At 39.7% G+C, this 14,661-nt stretch overlaps 1 long non-coding RNA gene across 1 annotated transcript in view; it reads left to right on the forward strand.

The window, feature by feature from the left end:
- LOC127107502 (uncharacterized) overlaps positions 1–14,459 on the forward strand; it is a 55,486-nt gene extending 41,027 nt beyond the window's left edge. Inside the window, exon 2 of the long non-coding RNA XR_007795747.1 lies at positions 14,245–14,459. This is a non-coding gene — a long non-coding RNA (uncharacterized LOC127107502). The remainder of the gene's footprint in view (positions 1–14,244) is intronic.
- The last annotated feature ends 202 nt before the right edge of the window (positions 14,460–14,661 follow it).

Here is a 14,661-nt window from a genome sequence, read left to right on the forward strand (position 1 = left end):
GCTGGACGAAGCCGAGTGGATCCGTACAAGGTTTAATGAGTTAAGCCTTATCGAAGAAAGACGGTTAGCAGCTGTTTGCCATGGGCAGTTGTATCAGAGAAGGATGAAGCGAGCCTTTGATCAGAAAGTGCGTCCTCGGACATTTCAAACTGGCGATCTGGTTTTGAAGAGGATCCTTCCTCCCGGTACAGATAACAGGGGCAAGTGGACTCCTAACTACGAAGGTCCATATGTTGTGAAGAAGGTCTTCTCTGGTGGAGCCTTGATGCTTACAACAATGGATGGTGAAGATTTTCCTTCCCCTGTCAACTCAGATGTAGTCAAAAAATACTTCGCATAAAATTGACCCGCTGGACGAAAAGAATAAAAGAGTCCAGGCAAAAATGGGCATCCCGGCGAACCAAAAAAAACAGAAAGAAAAGGTTCGGGCAAAAGTTAGGGATAAAAATGAAAAAATTGTACACCCGGTAAGTCGAAAACCCGCAAGGGCGGCTTAGGCAAAAATGGGTATCCCGGTGGATTGAAAACCCGAAAGGGCGATCCAACCAAAAGAGGGATTAAAGCGAAGACTACAGTCTGAGTCATCTGTACCTCTTCATGCTTCGTCAGTTGCCATCTCGACAGATGTGACCGGTCCAGTCATTCTTCTCAGAAAGCAAGGAAATGGGAGGAAACTGATGGTCTATGAGTTATAACAGAGTTGGGAAACAGTGGATGCCGTGTTCACATTGCCATTAGGATAGTTTATTTTCCTTTTGTGCGCAATTACCTCTTTCTAGGAATTGCTTCCCAATGTACTTGCCTCTTCAGGCACACTTTCAATCAATAAAAGTCGTTATTCAGATAAATTGTTCTTCTGTTTTACTTTTACTGTTTTGTTTGCAAAAACGTCCGAATTTTTGATAAACATTGCATATAAGAACATGAAGGCTAAACAATGACGTGCAGAAAGATTAAAACATTTGAAAATCATTTTGAATGTTGAGGACACTTGAGCGTATCTTGTCCAGGTACTCCCTGGGGCATCTGTTGTCCCGATTTGCAGGTTGTCACCTGTGAATATTTTCCCCAGTAAGGTCGTCACCTGTGAGCATTCCCCAGCAGTGCTTTCCCCAGACGAAATCATTCTCCTAACTATGGATTTGTTCAAGCCTTCCCCAGCGAAGCAATTATCTCTCCAGCAGAGTTCATCCTACCAGTGGATTGGACAGGTGTCCATGGCAGGCGGATACCTACATCCCCAGCTGATTCGTTTCGACTTGTAAACATTGTGGGTCGTCCCCGGCGGAGTAGCGGTTATTCCCCAAAGCACAGTCTACTTTATCTGAGGTGTCTGAACCTTATCCCCAGAGAGTTGCCTGGTTTAGTTTCCCCCAGCGGAGCTTTAGTTTCCCCAAGCGGAATTTTTGTGGATTGATTGGGCTATCCCCAGCAGTTTACCTTTGCTTTCCCCTAGCAGAGTGGCATTATTACTCCCCAGCGAGTTACCTTGTCTTCCCCTAGTGGATTTGTACTGTTGGCTCCCCAGCAGTTGTATTGCTTCCCCCAGCGGATCCATCTTGAAGATTCCTCAGCACAGTCGTCCTGTGTATTTCCCCCGCAGAGTTATCATCATACTGCATTGCATATAGAAATCATTGCATCTTCAAAACTGCGTAGCATTTCCATCCCATATGGAGCATTACGCCATAGAAAAATTCAAACATATGCATTCATGTGTTCGAAACCACATCAGACTGTATCCCCGACAGAGGCGGAGCGTTTTGTCCAACATCAGCACAGCAAATCAGCTACAGTCGCTTCGACAGCATTCAGAATTGTTTATCCCCGCAGAGGTTTATTTCCTCATCCGATGGTGACAGAGGTTTATTTCCTCACCCGATGGTGACAAAAGTTTGTTTCTCCCCCAGTGAGACCCTCCCAGCAAGTGATCAGTCTTGCTTTGACATATCTCAGATATCGTTCTTGTGATACCAGTAAGTGTCATGTCAGCACCCGCGTGTGTTTCTTTGTTTGGTGTCGGTAAACACCATTGTTTCGATGTCGGTAAACATCGAGTTCCACCCAGTCATCGGTAAATGTCTGGTCATTTTTTTGGTGTCGGTAAACGCCATTGTTTCGGTGTCGGTAAACATCGAGTCCCACCCAGTCATCGGTAAATGCCTGGTCATTCTTTCTGGTGTCGGTAAACGCCATTGTTTCGGTGTCGGTAAACATCGAGTTCCACCCAGTCATCGGTAAATGTCTGGTCATTTTTTGGTGTCGGTAAACGCCATTGCTTCGGTGTCGGTAAACATCGAATCTTTCCTTCAGTCATCGGTAAATGTCTGATAGATCCCCAGCTAGAAATCCCCAGTAGAGTCATCTGTAAATGTCCTACCCGGTTTTCAGTTGCAAATATTTGTTTGTCTCTCACCAATAAAATTCTCATCCCAGTCATCGGTAAATGTCTGGTCATTCTTTTTGATGTCGGTAAACATCATCTTTCGATGTCGGTAAACATCGAGTCTCACCCCAGTCATCGGTAAATGTCTGGTCATTCTTTTTGATGTCGGTAAACATCATCTTTCGATGTCGGTAAACATCGAGTCTCACCCCAGTCATCGGTAAATGTCTGGTCATTCTTTTTGATGTCGGTAAACATCATCTTTCGATGTCGGTAAACATCGAGTCTCATCCCAGTCATCGGTAAATGTCTGGTCATTCTTTATTCTCTTGTTAATAAAATCAAAATCCCCAGAAGTCGTCGGTAAACGTCTTGTCTGGTATCACCACAAAGATTTTTGTTCCTCCCCAAGCGGAGATGCCATCGGTAAATGGCCCAGTTTCTTCGATATCGGTAAATATCGAATTCCCAGTTGCAGCAGCCATCGGTAAATGGCCTTGATATCGGTAAATATCAGGTTTGCTTTGAAGCCACCATCGGTAAATGGTCTTGCTTCCTTCCTACATCAAATTATTTCCCAGCAACCATCGGTAAATGGTCTTGCTGAAGTTGATATCGGTAAATATCAAGTTTTAACCATCGGTAAATGGTTTTGTTTTTCAGAGGTTTGTTTTCCCCAGCCGCCATCGGTAAATGGTCTGGCTGAAGTTGATATCGGTAAATATCAAGTTTTAACCATCGGTAAATGGTTCTGTTTTTCTCAAGATGTTTTCCCAGCAGCCATCGGTAAATGGTCTGACTGAAGTTGATATCGGTAAATATCAAGTTTTAACCATCGGTAAATGGTTTTGTTTTTCAGAGGTTTGTTTTCCCAGCAGCCATCGGTAAATGGTCTGACTGAAGTTGATATCGGTAAATATCAAGTTTTAACCATCGGTAAATGGTTTTGTTTTTCAGAGGTTTGTTTTCCCCAGCCGCCATCGGTAAATGGTCTCGCTGAAGTTGATATCGGTAAATATCAAGTCTCCAGTTTTCAACCATCGGTAAATGGTTTTTGCTTTTCTGAAGCTGTCATGCAGTTTGTCATCGGTAAATGACGTGGTTCTCTTTGTATCATATCTAGTCGGTGCAAATTTCTACGGTTCTTAGTATTCAATCCCTGTTTACCCTGAAAGTCTGACAGCCACTGCTATCATCCATTCGGGTTCCCAGCTGATTGAATAGGGGCAGCTGTAGCACCTCAAATTTGCACCTATCATTGTACATACCATCTCATATTAGGTCATAGCATATCATGATACATTGCATAGCATTGCATTGTCCCCATTTGCCTCAAGAGCAAGCAAGCCAAGAATTAGGTCAAACTGATCAGGAGATCAGTCTACCAATCAAGCAAAGGTGTTTCTCAAGGAGCAAAGGCCCTAGGGTTTGTCCAACAAGTTCACATGACTTGGAGGCCCATTTGAAGTGTTCAAGTCAAGGGTTGAAGGCTCAGAGGTCATCAGTCAATGCATAGCCAGGCAAAAACCCAAGACAGTCAACAGTCAGTCAAAGCAGTGGATGGTGGCCATTCTTGTGGAATTTGGGCACCATGATCAATAATCAAGAGTCCATACAACTTGGGACATCATTTGAAGTCAAGATCTCAAAGAATCAGGGTTTGGAATTCATCAGAAGTGCTTCAGTCATCCAAAACCCTAGAAAAGTCAAAGTTGGTCAACTGTGTTTGATTTTGTGTATTTGATGGATGGATTTGGTTTGAGAGAGCTTATTCATGTCCTAATAGGCCTCATATATCATGGCAATCAACATCATTGAAGAATTTGAAGCCAATCAGAAAATTTCCCAAAATAGAAAGTGGACCTGTAATTTCAACTGCCAAAAATGGAAACTTCTTGATCCTCAACTTACATCATGATACAAGCTTCAAATGAATTTTTGCCCAACATGAAAGTTGAAGGTCTTGTTCTCCCATTTTCAAAAAGTCCAAGAACATCAAAATCTCATGTATGGTTGTCAAGATATGATCAATTCAATTTCAAAAATTTGTGAACTTCAAGGAGCCATATCTCTCAAACCATAAGGCCAAATTTGGTGGGGTTTTTTCCTACAAACCACATTTTTCCTCCTCTTTCCAAAAATATAAATTTAACCCTCCAAAACCTTGCCAATCAAAATGGCATTTTTTGACCTATTTCATTTAAAAACCAAGTTTGACCAAACTTTGACTTTTTGATTCTTTGATTTTTTTACACTTTGGCCAATTGGAAATGCTTGGAAACATCATTTGTGATTTGTCTAGAGCTTAAACTCATACTCGTGCCATCATTATACCACCATTTAGGACCAAGGTGCAAAAGTGCAAATATGGCAAATTATTTGAAATAAGCAAAGTTTGTTCAGCGATCCATAAGCAGATGCAAAACAGCAAATTGTTTGGTCTTTTGCAGCCTTGCCAAGCCCAAAATCGTGCAGCCATACACCTCCATTTCCACTTATGCACAAACTTGGCAAAATGCATTTTGGTTCATTGAGTAAAAACAAGTTAACCATTCATTGTGCAGACAAAAAACAGCATAAACAATTGTTATTTGCAGCATGCTTGAGGCCCATTCGTGGCAAGTTACACCTCCATCTTCCACTTATGCAAGTTTAGCAATTTTGACAATTTGGTTTCATTAAGCTAAGCAAGGTTACCACTTGATTAAAAAAGACTAAACAACAAATAAATAGGATGTTTCTGCTCATTTGAACCCTAGACATCACAGCCTCCATACAGAAAAAACATTGCTCTCTCACTTTTGCATTTTGGCTCCTCTTGCATTTTCTGCTAAAATCTCCATAACCCTCAAGCAACACTTAATTCCTCCATGCTCTAACCAACATTGTAAGCTCATTCCAAGCATCATCCATCACCTGCACAGCATTTTCAACTCTGTTTTCTTCGACCACTCTTCCATGGCAGTTTGGATTTAAAGTTGAATGGAGCAAGTTTGAGCTCGAATAACTTCATCATCCATCACTTGGAGCTTGGACCTTTGACTGTTTGAGCTGACAGCATCCAAAACATCACTGCATCTCAACTTTTCTGCAGAAATCAAGTAAATTTCGACCTCTTTATTTTGTTAAATTGTTGCATGTTTTGGAAAGATCTTTGGATGCTGAGTTCACTGATAGCTTTAGTTTTGAGAATGGTTGACTCTATTGAAAGTTATGTTGGTTTGAAAGTTAATGCTCGATTTTGTTTTTGCTTGTTTCTTCGTGAGTAGTTGGATTTAGTGATTATGAGTTATGTATTGTTGGTGTGTGATGTTGGCTGGTTAGAATAGTGCATTCAATTCTCATTTCTGGAAAATTTTCGATTTGAGCTTGTTAAGGATGATGAAGATCATACTGTGTTTAAACTTTTGCTCTGCCCAGAAATTTCTCATGATCATGTTTGGTTTGTTGATGTTGCATAATGATGTTGTTTCATGGCCATGCTAGATTGTTGATGCTGGACACGTTCATTGTTCATGTTTGATGTTTGAATATTGAAGATGATGAAGCTTAATATTGCTGCTCAAACCCTAATCATATTTTTCCAGAAAACAATGCATTTGATTGGCTGTTGTGCTGTTTTTTCTGTAAATTTACTGTTTCATTGGAGCCAGCCAATAGAAACATTTCCCGTGCCCATCCAAAACGCAGCACTTTGATAAGTGAAGTGCGTATTTACAGCATTGCCACTGGTCAACCCTTGTTTGACCATTCCTTCATCCTATTTGTTCATGTTTAATCCAAAATGTTCATCAACTTCCATAATTCATATCTAATTCATTTCAACTCCAAAAATTGTGGGATTTTTTGCATCTTGATCATGAAAATGTCTAGTTTTTTATCATTATTTTTAATATTTTTTCTGATCATTGGATATTAATTGGCTCTAGGGTTTGTGTTATGTGACAAAATTTGATACATATTGCCAAAACAATTGTGAAATATTCATGTTACATCCATTGGTTCTGAAATTTTTTGTGGTAAAACTAGACACATTCAGCTTCATTTTGATATAAAGTTTGTGCATTTCTCATATGTGGTGTGTGAGCTTTGATTTTTTGAAGTTAGAGGTTACATTTGGTGTCACACTAATGATATGCATTTTCTTGATTTTCAATGGCATGCTTCCTTATATCCAAATGACCCCAAATTTTGCATGATCCCTCCCTTACATGTCTAGTTCATGTGTGAATTTTCTTGGAATTGATTGTGCTGTTTTCCATTTATTTGAGAATTTTCTTCCCTGCCTAGTCAAATGTTGACTTTATGTGATACACATTGCCATATCCTTTGGGAAATTCTCATACCATATTGTATGATCATGAAACTTCATATGTGATAACTAGACATCTTGAGCTTTGCATTGGTGTTAATCTCATTCATTTCTCATCTGTTTTCAATTTGATATGATTTTTTGAAGTTGACCCATGTTTGTTGACTTTCATTGTGCATGCTTGAATTTGGTTTGACTTCATGATTTTCATTGACTGCCTTCCTCTCATCCAAATGCTATGAAATTTGACATGCTTACCATGCTAGATGTTAGGATTGAGAGTGATTTATTTGATGATTTTTGAGATTGTTTGGGTTGACTTTTGATGCAAGTCATTCTGTTGACTTTTTTGTGCTTTCATTTGCCATGCCTTGCCTTCTTTTGCTTATGAGATGATAATAATGCATGATATGATTGTGAATCCAATTGTGATAGCTTCTTAAATGTTTGACCTTGACTTTGGTTGACTTTTCTTTGCTGTTTTGACTTTTTCTTTCATCCTTGACCCTAGGCTAGTCCTAGTGGTCTTTTGAGCTTACAATTGAGTTCCTGTTTCAGGTTAAGCACCAATGCCTCAAAGATCATTCAAACTTGTTTGAACTTGATTGTTTTATCATATGCTAACCTTTGTTTTGTAGGTTTGACTCATGTGTTTGAGTCTTATGCCTTGCACAGTTGACCATCTGTGTTGACTGTTTACCAATTCCTTTTGATTTAAACTTTTGAACTGTTTGCTGATTGTTTTGACTTTTTCAGGTACTTTAGTTGCTTAAGTTCTCTGAACTTGCTTTGCTTTGCTTTTAGCAACTTGCTTGAGGTATAATCTCTTTTTCTTCATGTAGTCTGGAGACCCGGTCTGTTATTTGACCGGGCAAACTGTCTGAAGTCCTCCTTAAGAGGCCATGCTTGTGTATGTTTAAAATTGTCCCAAGCAGGAAAAGTCCTTCAAGTAAGGCAATTGGTGGAAGGTAGGGATATGCAATCTATCCCCCACTACTCTTGTTGTGTCATCCCTCTGCTCACACTGCTGTGTGTTGATGCATTGGGATACAAACCCAAGATCTTGTACAAAGTGTACAGTGTCAGAGTCTTCGAGTATAGAAGGGTTCCCACTTTCTGGACCCATGCTCATTTGTCTATTAGCTCTCCCTGGCCAGGGATAAGAGCTGTGAGGTCTCATCCTCACTTCATCCTTTCATCTGCTTCACCTTAGCCTCTCAATGGCAAGGTTAAGAGCACACTTACCCTATTCCAGTTGGCCCTAGTGCCTAACCTTTTGCTTGAGCCTCTTGTATGCATATAGTGTGTGCTACCTGTGCTTTTGTTTGTTTGCCTTGTTTGCTTTCGCCCTCGTTGCGATCTTTTCTCTTGTCCTAGTTGCAATCGAGACCCTTGCTTCCTGTGCAAGTCTTGTCTAGGATAGGTTGGCCCTTGTGCCATTTAGCTAGAAACCTTAACTTAGGGTTGACTTTGCATGACAACATCTAGGCTCGAGTCGTAGTCTCCCTAGAGTTGTGTCTCCCTCTGTTATCTGGTTAGGCTAGATCCTTTGTCCCTGCGTAGGGGAACTACATCGCCCTGATCTTCATACCAGATGAAGTATGTAGGCAGGAGATTGAGCTGATCTCTCCGGGCGCCCTTTTTCTCTTTTCACCCTTTGTGTCTTAACCACCCTTGTGTGTGTTCTGGTTGGAAGCCGATGTAAGTCCATCGAGTGGCATTTGGGTTCCAGTGCGTGTGCGTTTGGTTCGGATGCTGATGTAAGTCCATCGATTGGCATTCAGGCTCCACGTTTGCCTTTTCCTGTGTTTGTTTGTGTGCGTGTCAGCCGAGCTACGAATGCTCTGATTCTTCTCTCGTCCGAGAAGATACGTATGCATAGGATGCGACATCCTAGCGAGCATGTGTCGTTTCCCCAGTCCGAACTACTTCGACTCTGATGTCTATGCCTGATAGACTAAGTAGGCCCAGGATGCGACATCCTGCCGAGTCAGTTTCAGTCAGTTTTCTTGCGTCTCTTTCAGCCTGTATAGATGTTTATTTGAGCAGTGTTTTAGCAACCAATATTCTTTCCTTTTGTGCGTGGATCCCGTAGAGTACTACGGATGCGTAGGGTGCCTAACACCTTCCCTTCGCATAACCGACTCCCGAACCCATCCTCTTTGGTCGCGAGACCATGTTCTTTCCTAGGTTTACTTCGAGCGTTTCCTTTCCCTCTTTTGGGATAAATAACGCACGGTGGCGGCTCTGTTGTTTCTTTCTTTTCCCGCCGGTTTTTCGCGTAATGCGACACACACGACCACTTTTTCTCATCTTTCTCATTCCAATCATCTTCTGGTTTAGGTACTATGGCGCCAGCTGCATTAGTCATAGTAATTTGAAATGGACCGTTTTCAATGGCAGCCCATACTAGCCTATCCACAGAATTTATATGAACTCGCATGCAGTCTTTCCAGTAGCCGTAATTTTCACCGTTGAAAATAGGCGCTCTATTATACGCCCCCTTTGGTTCAGAATCCATACTGTTACAGGCAGCCACAGAGCACCAGCGAACCGGCGCTCTGATACCACTTGTTAGACGGTGTGGCTAGTGATCGAGAGGGGGGGGGGGGTGAATAGATCACCTCTTTGAAATTTAACGGATTTGAAATTTTATCAGAGTTTTCAAAGTTGGCGGAAAAATCAGTCCCGAATCGACTTCCGTCTATTCTGAACCGCTACTAGAAAGCCGGACACACAAGTTTAATTGCTGGATTTTAATGAGAATGACAGAAACAATTCACACCAGAATTTTAACTAATTGAATGCACTTATCATTAAAGTCTATTTCCAATGAATAAAATCTAGCTAACCGTTTTGTCAAACAGTTGGTGTGTATGTGATCGATGATAAACAGCAATGGAGTTTGATTAAAAGTTTTCTTGCCACTGCTGTCTTGCAACAGGAACAATCACCACACACTAACTGAAATTGCGAAAACAGTTTTAAAACGTAAAGAGGAGTAAGGTAAGAATACGATACGCAGAGATTTGGTAAGGAAGTTCCCCACGTCGTCCTCGCGTGTGGGTACGTCTCCCTCTCAATTTCAAATGAAATTGAGAACTTTGATTATCAATATTTGCCGAATCCGTTGATACAAGGTTATGATACAAAGACAGAATTCTAAACTCTAAGAACCTCTTCTTGTATGAACCTTAACTTGATCTGAGCACGATCAAGATTTTCCTGCACGAAATTGCAAACAATTCACCGGTTCCACGACCTGCTTGCGAAATCCCCCGATTTCCAAACGCAACACTGCGGCTGAATATGTTCTGCAAACGTGACTCCCAAACCCTCAAGAACACTCCAGTTCTTGAAGGACAAACCAATAGGTTTTTCCTAGAAACCCCCTTCAATCTTCAACTCAGCTAGATCCTCGATCGTTCCACTGCAAACCATAGCTAGATCCTTGATCGTACCACTGAACGTTATCTCGATGCTTCTTTAATCCAAAGAACAAGAATGGTTATGTGTAAATGTTCTTGAAGAAAAGTGATTGAGAAGATGAAGAAGATGAAGTCTCTTTCAGGTTTCTAATTGCTCTCAAACAATTGCTCCAACACTGCTTTTGATCTTGTGTTCAATTGTTTTCCCTCAATGAATTCCACTTTTGCACTGCTGTCATAACCTGTCTTATATATGCTGCAAAACAGTTACTGTTATAACATAAAACAACTTTATGTATTGATGCATAAGAGTGTGTATCGATGCATACTGTAAGATATGTGAATTTTTGGTGAAATTTATTAATCATGTATCGATGCATAATTCGTATGTATCGATGCATGTGATTATTTCACTAGTATGTATCGATGCCTAATGCGCATGTATTGATACACAGGCTGTTTCAATTGGTCATGTATCGATGCAGGGATCGTGTGGATCGATGCATAGAGTCTTTAGCCTTCCATGTATTGATGCATGACTCGTATGCATCGATGCATACTGAACAGAAAGGTTTTGTGATTTATCACATGTTGTATGTATCGATGCAGAGGCTTATGTATTGATGCATACTGACATAAAATGCATTTTAATTGTTATTTTAAGGGAAGTATCAATGTAGGTTTATATGTACAGTTATGCAACAATAGAGTGGGATGGAAAACATAATAAAAACACAAATGTATCATGTAATGCAATGCACAACCAACATTTGGATGATGATCACATAATTTGCTATCATTAAAAATTAATTCAAGGTAAAGAATTCTCTCACAAGATGCTCCATCGACTCGATACGGAGAATCTCACTTTTACTGTTTGAGATGCTGCTTCATCAATATGAAGAGTCTCATTTCAGATTTTTTAGAGATACTGCTCTAAGTATCCTCAGAGAGTCTTAGATTCAATCAAGGTATCATTCCCTTGTTCGGAATATCTTAATTCTATCATATAAGATGCTGCTTCGACTCAATACAAAGAATCTCATTTTTACTGTTTGAGATACTGCTTCATCAATATGAAGAGTCTCATTTCAGATTTTTTAGAGGTAATGCTCTAAGTATCCTCGGAGAGTCTTAGATTCAATTAAGGTATCTTTCCCTTGTTGGAATATCTTAATTCTATCGTATAAGATGCTGCCTCGACTCGATACGGAGAATCTCACTTTTACTGTTTGAGATGCTGCTTCATCAATATGAAGAGTCTCATTTCAGATTTTTTAGAGGTACTGCTCTAAGTATCCTCGGAGAGTCTTAGATTCAATTAAGGTATCTTTCCCTTGTTGGAATATCTTAATTCTATCGTATAAGATGATGCTTCGACTCGATACGGAGAATCTCACTTTTACTGTTTGAGATGCTGCTTCATCAATATGAAGTGTCTCATTTCAGATTTTTTAGAGATACTGCTCTAAGTATCCTCAGAGAGTCTTAGATTCAATCAAGGTATCACTCCCTTGTTCGAAATATCTTAATTCTATCATATAAGATGCTGCTTCTACTCGATACAGAGAATCTCATTTTTACTGTTTGGATACTGCTTCATCAATATGAAGAGTCTCATTTCAGATTTTTTAGAGGTATTGCTCTAAGTATCCTCGGAGAGTCTTAGATTCAATTAAGGTATCATTCCCTTGTTCGAAATATCTTAATTCTATCATATAAGATGCTGCTTCGACCCGATACAAAGAATCTCATTTTTACTGTTTGAGATGCTGCTTCATCAATATGAAGAGTCTCATTTCAGAGTTTTTAGAGATACTGCTCTAGTATCCTCGAAGAGTCTTAGATTTAATTAAGACATCATTCTTTTGGTCTAGAATATCTTAATTCTATCAGATAAGATGCTGCTTCGACTATATACAGAGAATCTCATTTTTACTGTTTAAGATGTTGCTTCATCAATATGAAGAGTCTCATTTTCAGATTTTTTTAGAGATACTGCTCTAATATCCTCGAAGAGTCTTAGATTCAATTAAGGTATCTTTCCCTTGCTGGAACATCTTAATTCTATCATATAAGATGTTGTTTCGACTCGATACAGAGAATCTCACTTTTACTGTTGAGATGCTGCTTCATCAATATGAAGAGTCTCATGCCAGATTTTCTTTATACTGCTCTAGCATCCTGAAAAATCTTGAGATTTAGCTAGGGATGTCATTCCATTACTAACATATCTCGACTATGACGTCCAAGATACTGTTCTGACGACCCCCAGAAAGTCTTGGCTGTTCCATTTTACCTTTTCGACAATTTTTCTTACTGTATTTCTCACTGCATTTTTTGCATTTCTTCCTTGCATTTCAAAGGACAAAATTTGGGCCTTTTCGTATTTAATTACCTTCCACTATGAATGTATGAAGACTGTTGTCATTCTTACCTTCTGGTTCAAGTTAATTAAATAGGGGCAGCTGTCATAACCCAATTTTGTCCGGCCATATTTAAATTTTCGTAAATCGATTCCATTTTTAATTTGCATCATATGCACAGCATGACATGCATTTCATCATGAATAAAACCTAAAATATCAGTCAGAATAAATTTATTGAAAATACAGACAAATTGGTTAAATCATTTCTCAAGAACATGTAAAATCAGCGGGTAAAAAGCTTCAGAATTAAAATTACAGACACCAGTATTATTAATCTACCGTTCATGTAGTTTAACCTAGTGTGCTCGTTGTAATTTTCAGAAGCTGTTTCAGTTGCATTTTGACCCGCTTGAGCCTTTTAACCGGTGCAAACTTATTTCAGAATTTGAAGAAACGCTGTATTTTTTCAATAAGTATATTTTGTGCTGATCATTTTAGTGTGTGATTTAATTTTTCGAGCAAATTCATATTCGACTTCTATTTATAATTAATCCTGTTATTTCTTTGTTTTAATGTCCAAATTAAAGATTTGTTTTATTATTATCATTTTCTAAATTAAATTACTGCTAAGAATTCTAATGAATCTTTTCTTTCTTAGTATTAGAATTATTAATAAAAAGAAAAGGAAAATAAAATTAAAAGAAAGTTTTTTCTCTCCAACACCATGTGATAATTATCAGCTATACAAACTAACTTCCCCATTGCCAGCTAGCGATCCCACTCACAAAATTCATAGGATAAAAGACGTGAGCATGGCGTGGACACGCGTCCCATTGGCAAAGGCAACCTAGACACCTCTCACTCTCCAGCCATTCACAGACTGACACGCATCCTATCTCCAACGACTCTTTTTTTCTCCTCACCCACCATAAACTACCACCATCTCCATTTCATTTCCTCTTCACCTTCAACCACCATCCACGCACCCCCACCGGCGAAACTCTCACAAACCTCACGCTGGCACTCCAAAATGCAAAGCCGTCACACCTCACAAAACCCCAACACACGCCTCACCGTGTCCACCACCATAAACCTCACGCCGTCTTCCACACGCACCGCCGACAAACTCTCAACACCATCACCCGCCGCTCACGTCACAAGATCCACCCTCTGACGACACCCTTTCTCGTCGTCACCGATACACACCGCCATTTTCGTGAACAACTACGCACTTTCTCCGTCGATATTCCCTCCACCGCTAGACACAACGGTGCACCACGACGTTTAACCTTACATTCATTTCCGTATATCAGCCATATCTTCGCAACCCAGAAACTCATCCAAGCAAAACTCAAACCATGCAATAGCAACTCAACGGTGTGCTACGACATTGAACAACAACAGAGTCTCTTGCTTCAACTTTGTTTTAGATGATTTCGAGTTAGCAAGGCGTTTTTCGATTGGATTGCTGTTGGTTTTGATTTTTTATGTAGGTATTGGTTCGGTTAGGATTCAAAATGGAAGGCTAAAAACACCAGATTCGCTCCACTAACGATAGAGTTTCGAGAGGCAGCAGGCACATTTCCGAAGGCGATGTATTCACTATCGGCGATCATGTTCTGGTGTGTTTTGTGATTTAAAGTGCAAATCAAGTGAAAAGAGATAGAGTCCGCATATCCCGAATCGAAAGCATGGCAACCAACTACTCGTAATGATCTTCTTGGAGCTGTTAAACTGCACTGTTCAGCAGGTATTTTGAGACATGCTTGACACTCTATTCCCGCTGCTTGCAAAAAGAACAAGCTAAATAGCGCTCACGGTTCTGCATTCGGTAATATTTTGAATCGAAAATACTGTTACAAATGGTTTCATATTTTGATTCTAGTTTAGTTATTGAATCACGTTTATAACTCTAAACTCTGTTTCGATATATGATTGCATTACGTATTGGCTTTACTGCATAAATTTGTTTCGATTCCATATATTTTATGACATAATGTGTTTCGGAATAAATGTTGGATTTATGTCGATATTGCAATAACTTTGTGAATGATTATAAGTTGTTCTTATTTTGGCACATTATTATGTTAGTATGCTTGCTGCTAAAATTTGATTTTATGGAGGATTCATATAAGGCTTCGGTTATATTACGTATTGTTTTGGTATT

Source organism: Lathyrus oleraceus, chromosome 7 (genome assembly GCF_024323335.1).
Source record: "Lathyrus oleraceus cultivar Zhongwan6 chromosome 7, CAAS_Psat_ZW6_1.0, whole genome shotgun sequence".
NCBI lineage: Eukaryota > Viridiplantae > Streptophyta > Magnoliopsida > Fabales > Fabaceae > Lathyrus > Lathyrus oleraceus.